Source organism: Theropithecus gelada, chromosome X (genome assembly GCF_003255815.1).
Source record: "Theropithecus gelada isolate Dixy chromosome X, Tgel_1.0, whole genome shotgun sequence".
In the NCBI taxonomy this organism is placed as follows: domain Eukaryota; kingdom Metazoa; phylum Chordata; class Mammalia; order Primates; family Cercopithecidae; genus Theropithecus; species Theropithecus gelada.
Window position 1 is genome coordinate 47,695,614 of NC_037689.1, and position 7,525 is coordinate 47,703,138.

The window sequence follows — 7,525 nt, forward strand, 5'->3', positions numbered from 1 at the left end:
CAGCTTGACTAAATTAAGGAAAACCTAGAGAACTGGTAAAGCATTATTTCTGGGTATGTCTGTTAGGGTGTTTTCAGAGGACACTGGTGTGTGAGTCTAAATGGACTAAGTGGGGGAAGATTCACCCTGAATGTGTGTAGGTACCATCCAATCAGCTGGAAGCCTGAAAAGGACAAAAACAGAAGAAAGGCTAATTGGTCTCTCTCTCCCCCTCTCTCCTCCTCTCCCTCTCTCCCTCGCTCCCTCTCTCCCTCTCTCCCTCTCTCCCTCTCTCCCTCTCTCCTCCTCTCTCCTTCTCTCTTCCTCTCCTTCCCTCCCTCTCTTCTTCTCTCCCTCTCTCATTCTCTCTCCCTCTCCCTCCCCCTCTTCCCCCCTTCTCTTCCCCTCCCCTTCCCCCTCCCCCGCCCCCTCTCTCTCCCCTGGGGCTGAGATACACTCTTCTCCTGCCCTTGGACAGGATGTCTAGGCTCTTCAGTCGTTGGATTCCAACACTTAACACCAGCAGTCCCCCAGGTTCTGAGGCCTTCAGACTTGGACTGAGCCGTGATACTGGTATCCCAGTGTCTGCAGCATGCAGATGGTCTGGGACTTCCCAGGCTCCATAATTCTGTGAGCCAATTTCCCTGATAAATCTCCTTTCATCTACCTATTTCTCTGTCTCTCTCTTACTCTCTTTCCCCTATTCATTATATTTCTTTGGAGAACCCTAATACAGGGAGCTTTTTAAAAATCCCAATTCCCAGGCTACATCAGCCAAATGTAATAATTCCTCGAGATAGAACTAACTGAGGTATCAGTATTTTCCTGAGCTCCTTGGGTTATTTCGATGTGCATCCAAAAGTTAAAAAATATTTCTCATATATACATATATCTATACACACACACATATATTTTCACACACACACATATAAGTAAGTAGGGAGGGAGGGAGGGAGGGAGGGAGAGAGAGAGAGAGATAGATGATAGAGAAAGAGCGAGAGACAGAGAGAGAGTCTGGCTATGTCACCCAGGCTGGAGCTCTTTGGCTCAAGTGATCCTCCTGCCTCAGCCTCCCGAGTGGCTAGGACTACAGGTGTGCACCACCATACCCAAATAATTTTTTAAATTTTGTAGAGATGGGGTTTCACACTGTTGCCCAGGTTTGTCTTGAACTTTTGGCCTCAAGCAATCCTCCTGTCTTGACTTCCCAAAGTGCTGGGATTATAGTCATAGGGTACTACATCTGGCCTATAATTTCTGCATGTAGTAATCTGACTTTGAAATGTAATATTCATTGTGCATTGGTTCTTGATTTAAACTTCAATTTTAACATGTTATAAAGTTGATCTAAGTTGAGTTTTATATTTTCTTCTTTAATCTTCTGAGATTAAAGAATAAAAAGAAAAAAATAAAAACAAAAAAACTATTCCCTGAATTTACAGACTGAATCTAAAATATGTGGTAGATTGAGTGTAACTGCTATTTTTTTAAGCCTGAACGTTCTGCCCCAGATTCTGAAAAATAAAAATAACAAATGAAGCCTGGGTGACAGAGCGAGACTCCGTCTCAAAAAAAAAAAAAAAAACAAAAACAAATGAAAATGGTGTCAGATGCAGAATTGTAATTTGAACCCATAGTTTACACAATGTGACATTATATTACACAAAAATAAACTAATACATGTATTTACTTCACACGTTTAGCAATGTTTGATAGAGGGATGTATCAGAAAAAAACTGAAAGAAAAGAAGTGGAAATTAGCTAGACTTAATGGAACTGAAATAGGAAATTTAAAACCCTCAAAAAGAAATGTTTACACTCAAAGCGCACTGTTTCCCTCATCAATTTCTGACTGCGTGTTCCTAGCTTGTACTTAATGTAAGGAATGGGTGTGATTCATGTCAGAGCAGCTAAGTTTTCAGGGCTTGCTAGAAAACAGAATGATCTAGAGGCATCTGCCACTAAGAGCATTGCTTTGTTTCTTATTCCAGTCCTCATCAATGAATCTAGCTGTGTTGGTGTCCTTTCTAAGAGCTTCTCTTAAGCTTTGGAATACCTAAGTTTCAGAGTAAATTCTACAAATAGTTTATTGATATAAAGGGTATATATCTTCATGATACAATGTCTAGAGGGGATAATTTATTTCCCTTATGTCTATGCATAATTTATTATTCAATATTACTTGTAAATATAAGATTGAATTCTTTATTGTGTTCAATTGGCCTGATTAAGCCTCTGCATGAGGAAAAATAAAATGTTTGAGTCAGAATCTGGGCTGGGAACCCCAGAATTTTTTCTTTACTCTGTAGCACATGAACTAAGTATATAATGTTTGGAACTGCCCTAGAAAATTAATGTTGCCCTTACAATTTATGTCACTTTCCCAGCAGTATCATAACTAACCAGATAATATTTTTAAATGTTTTGCCAGCAAACTAATTTTTTATTTTGAGTATTATAGGAGACGTATGTGTCCCTTGAGAAAGGGCTTATACAATTCGGAAATTTTCAGTAATAGAATGCACACATGCACACAGACACACATAAAAATGATATGGCATATATACTCAGGGGCAGGTTAACATCAATATTTCAAACATTTTGATAATCGCAGGTTTACATATTGTTTTTCTCACTTTACAAAAGAGATACAAACAATTTTTATACAATATTTTAAATGGGTCGAATTGTATTGAAAATGTATTTGTTATTTTAAAATCAAAGAAATGAGAAAATTGGCAACCAGGCCTTAGCTGATATGATCACTGTCCATCTCCGCAGTGTGTTGGTTTGCAATTCTACCTCTCAATTACTGTGCACCAATGATACTCAGTGGCCTTTAATTTCCTCCAGTGTTCCAAAATCCATTCTGTCTCAGGCTTTTGCACATGCTCCACACCAGAAACACTCTTCTTTTCCTCCCTCCTCCATTTGCTTTTCTCACTTTTAAGAAACAAAATTCCCTCCTTTATCTTATAGGATAAAGTCACTTTCTTGGAAAAGCATCCTTTGATCCCCATAGCAGGTTCATTTGCAATGTTTTATGTTCCCTCTGTTCCTTGCACTTCTTTGTAATACCTGTCATGAGTGAAAGTATTCATGTAACCACTTGTTTTGCAGCTAAACGATGTTTCTTCCAGCTAAACTGTGTTTCATTAGGACAGGGACTACACTGCCCAGGACATTTATAAATGACAATATAAATATTCCCTAGCTGATTTTAATTCCCCCCAACATGCGGGGTCTATGAAGATAAAGTCCTTATCTTCCTTATTCAAGTCCCATCTTCCTTATCCCAAGCCCCTTAATACAGGATCTGGCTCATGGTACTTGTTCAATGAATAGTTGTTGAATTAAATGATGAAAAAATTAACTTTTAATATAGTGAAGAGTAGTCTCTCTACTTTTATCTGTTCTGTGAAATGTTTTAGCTTTTATATATTTGTTTTTTAATTTTTAGCTTTGTAATGTTTATATATTAGGTATATTGAAGAAAACTACATTATATATTAGGTATATTGACACTTGCAATTCATGAAAACTTTAAATCTTGAAATATATTTTGTAAAATTGACAATGCATAACATAACTTATGAGCAAGAATGATTCATTATAAATTGTGATTATAACACAACAGCTAAATAGAAAGATATGATTGTAAATATATCTCTTCAATAATGAGTAGAATTAAAATGTCAGAATTTGAAAGGTAGAACTACCCTAGGCTTCATTTAGCACAACAAAAACACGTCATAAATAAATACAAATAATAAGTGATTTGCCCAATGTCATAAAGATAATTAGTGGTAGAAGAAAATTGTAACTCCAAATTTCTGACCTCCTTTTCTGTTCCATAATATTCCTACATTTTAAGTATGAAATTTTGAATGAATATGAGGCCAAGACAGATTTGTTAATTTCCCTTAATGTGCAATCAGGAAATTGGAATAAGGCATTCAAAAAGCAAACACAGCTCCTAGTAACATGACCAAAGAGCCTTACAATGCTTTTACCATGATGTGGTATCCACACCTCTCCAGCTTATTTTCTTTGGATCTCAAAATGTATACTTTGCCTGTCTCCTATTGCTATTAATTGCCACATACATCTCTTTGTGTGATTTGCTTGGCAGCCCTGAAAATGGTTGGCTCTCTGGTTGGATCAGTCCCCTGTGGGAAACTCAGGACTCTGCGTTCCCAGTACTGGCTCACAGAATCTGGTTGAATCCCGTGAGTTATTTATACTTCACTATACTTGGTTCCTGGCACCGGAATTGGTAGAGGTCCATTTTGAAATGCATTTGGTCAACCATGAGTTGAGTCAGCTCAGCACTTGAGATTTAGGGTGTCTTCTGGTACCTGACAGTAGGTGTTCAAAAGGAATTAGAAGCCACATGTGTCAAATTGGAAACAACTCAGGTTTATATTTTAATACAGTTCAATTTTGCCTATTAGAGGGAATTATGGTAGCAATTAATAAACATGCTTAATCAGTGCCAAAATCATAACATTTGAGGAGGTTGGGAAAATGCTGAGATAGTTGAAAAAATTAGTAAAAGGCATTTTGGAACCAAATACCTCAAAATCTCTTGGACATGGATTATAATATAATACGTAAAATGCGTCGTGTGTAATAATATTTTAACACATTTGTCCCTGATTTTTTCCCATTAAAAATGGGAAATTATAAAGACACTTTCTGTCTTTATGATTTTATTGTTTAGGGGGACAAAGAATAAAGGCTTTAACAAACTTTGGTTGGGCACTGTGTCATAGAATCTAAAGATGCCCAATATCACTGTCATTAAAGGACATCTAAGTTATTGAGAGAATGCCATAATTAGAAGGAAAATGCAAGCACTGTTTTGAGAGAACTACTGATTCTTTGCTTTCAGACTACTCATTTGTTTAAGACTAAATGTGCAAGCTACACCAAAGAACACGAAATTACCTCGGAGTTGCCGCCTCGGCAGTGGTACGACAGCTGATAGAGACAGGCTTGCATTTTCTCCTGAAGTCTTCTATCTTCCTTTAGTGTCATTGAGCAAGGGCTGCTGAAGTGTCAGAAAAAAATATTTATTGCTCTTCCATATGTCACTGCCCTCCTGCCAGTGACATGTGTACTCATCAGTCAAACGGAAACTACCCACCATGTTTGATTTACTGCAGTTGAAGGAAATCTGTTTGTGGGTTCCTATAACATAAGCCATTTTGCTAGAGATTAATGCCCTGATTTGCATGCAGTTCATGAGAGTTATATCATTAGTTTTCATGATATATCAGAACTAAATGGAAGAAATCCAACTCTGTTTTTTCCTCTGTGGGGTCCTGCTCTTTTTCTTTCCCCTCCCTAACCTTTTCATTAACTTTCCCCTTGTTATTCAGTAAAGCATTATTTACTTTGTGCCATCTCAGGACTTGGTAGGACATTATGTGATTAAGTTTTAGCAACACAGAAACCATGAATAAAGTCCCTCTTCAGAACACCTGGAAAATAGCAACAGACTTTCTGGCCTTGGAAATGGACTTTTAACAAGCATATCATGGTGAAAAATAAAATGGAGAAAATTTTATTTTTCAGGAAATAAAATTTTCTGAAAAATAAAATTGAGTTTTCTCACGGACATCTAGGTACCATTTACAATCTATGAGGGATGCAGGGTAAGAAGGTTTTCAGAGCTTTCAGAGTTGCTCAAGTTTAAGGAAGTTTTCTAACATACTATAATTCTACTGTATAGAATTCAAAATATATCTGTGTTGACATTTCTGAGCTATAAGTAAAAACATTCTATAGGTGTATAATTGAATCTACTTTGACTAGCCACACCTGATTGCTATATAGAACCTGTGAGGATGGCAACAGAGATGACTAAGAGCAGCTACATTTATTCAGATGCAGGTTAAAAAGTGGATAACAATTGACTGAGATATTTATTCCATATCTCAACATCTTCACCAAAGCTCTTGAAGCATATGAAATTCTATTTAACTATTTAAATAGAATTTAAACAGTAAAATTTGACTATTAGTACTCCTATAAAGAATATCCTATAAAGAATATATCTATGTAAATAAAAAAGATCTTATTATAATGTACAGAAGCCAAGTCTTTTGTACTTCTCAGACATTAGGCAATAGATTTTAAAGATTTCACAAAGCAGACTCCACAAAAAAAACTGTTAGAATTAATAACATACTCAGTAAAATTGCAGGATATAAATCATCATACAAAAATACATTGCATTTCCATACACTGATAATGAACTCTCAAAAATTATAAAACAATCCCATTTACAATAGCATCAAAAATAATAAAATGGTTAGGAATAAACTTAACCAATGAAGTGAAAGGTGTATACACTAAAAACTACAAAACATTGATTAAAGAAACTAAAGGATACACAAATAAATGACAGACATCCTGTATTTATGCATTGGAAGACTTAAGTTAAATGTCTGTACTACCCAAAGTAACCTGCAGAGTCGGTGCTATCTCCATCAAAATTAGAATAGCATGTTTTATGCATAAAGAGAAAATCAATCCTACAATTCATATGGAGCCACAAATGACCCAGAATAAACAAAGTGATCTTCAGAAAGAACAAACTTGGAGGCATCACAGTTCCTGACATCAAAATATATTACAAGCTACAATAATTAAAACAGTATGGTACTGGCATGAAGGTGGAGATATGGACCAAGGGACGGAAATAAATCCATACATATATGGCCAATTGATTTTTGACAAGAGTTCCAAGAACACACAATGAAAAAAAGGGCACTCCTCAACAAATAGTGTTAGGACAACTGAATATTCACATATGTAAGAATAAAATCAGACCCCTGTATTACACCATACATAAAAACCAACTCAAAATGGACTAATGACTTAAATGTAGGACCTGAAGCCTAAAACCCCAAGAAGAAAACATAGGGGAATATCTTCTGGATATTGGTCTCTGCAATGATTTCTTGGATATGACAACAAAAGCTTAGACAATAAAAGAAAAAATAGACAAGTGGTATGAATTAGTCCTTTTTCACACTGCTAGTAAAGACATACGTGAGACTGGGCAATTTATAAAAGAAAGAGGTTTAATTGGACTTACTGTTCTACTTGGCTGGAGAAGCCTCACAATCATGGCAGAAGGCAAGGAGGAGCAAGTCGTGTCTTACATGTATGGCAACAGGCAAAGAGAGAATAAGGAAGATGCAAAAGCGGAAACCCCTAATAAAACCATCAGATCTCATGAGACTTATTCACTACCATGAGAACAGTATGGGGGAAACTGCCCGCATGATTCAGTTATCTCCCACCGGTTTCCTCCCTCAACACATGGGAATTATGGGAGTACAGTTCAAGATAAGATTTGAGTGGGGACACAGGGCCAAACCATATCATGGTACTACATCAAACAAAAATATTTTGCACCCCAAATGATATAATCAAGAGAATAAAAAGACAACCTACAGAATGGGAGAAAATATGTGCAAGCTATACACCTGATAAGGGGCTAATTTCAAAAATGTATAAGGAACTCCTACAA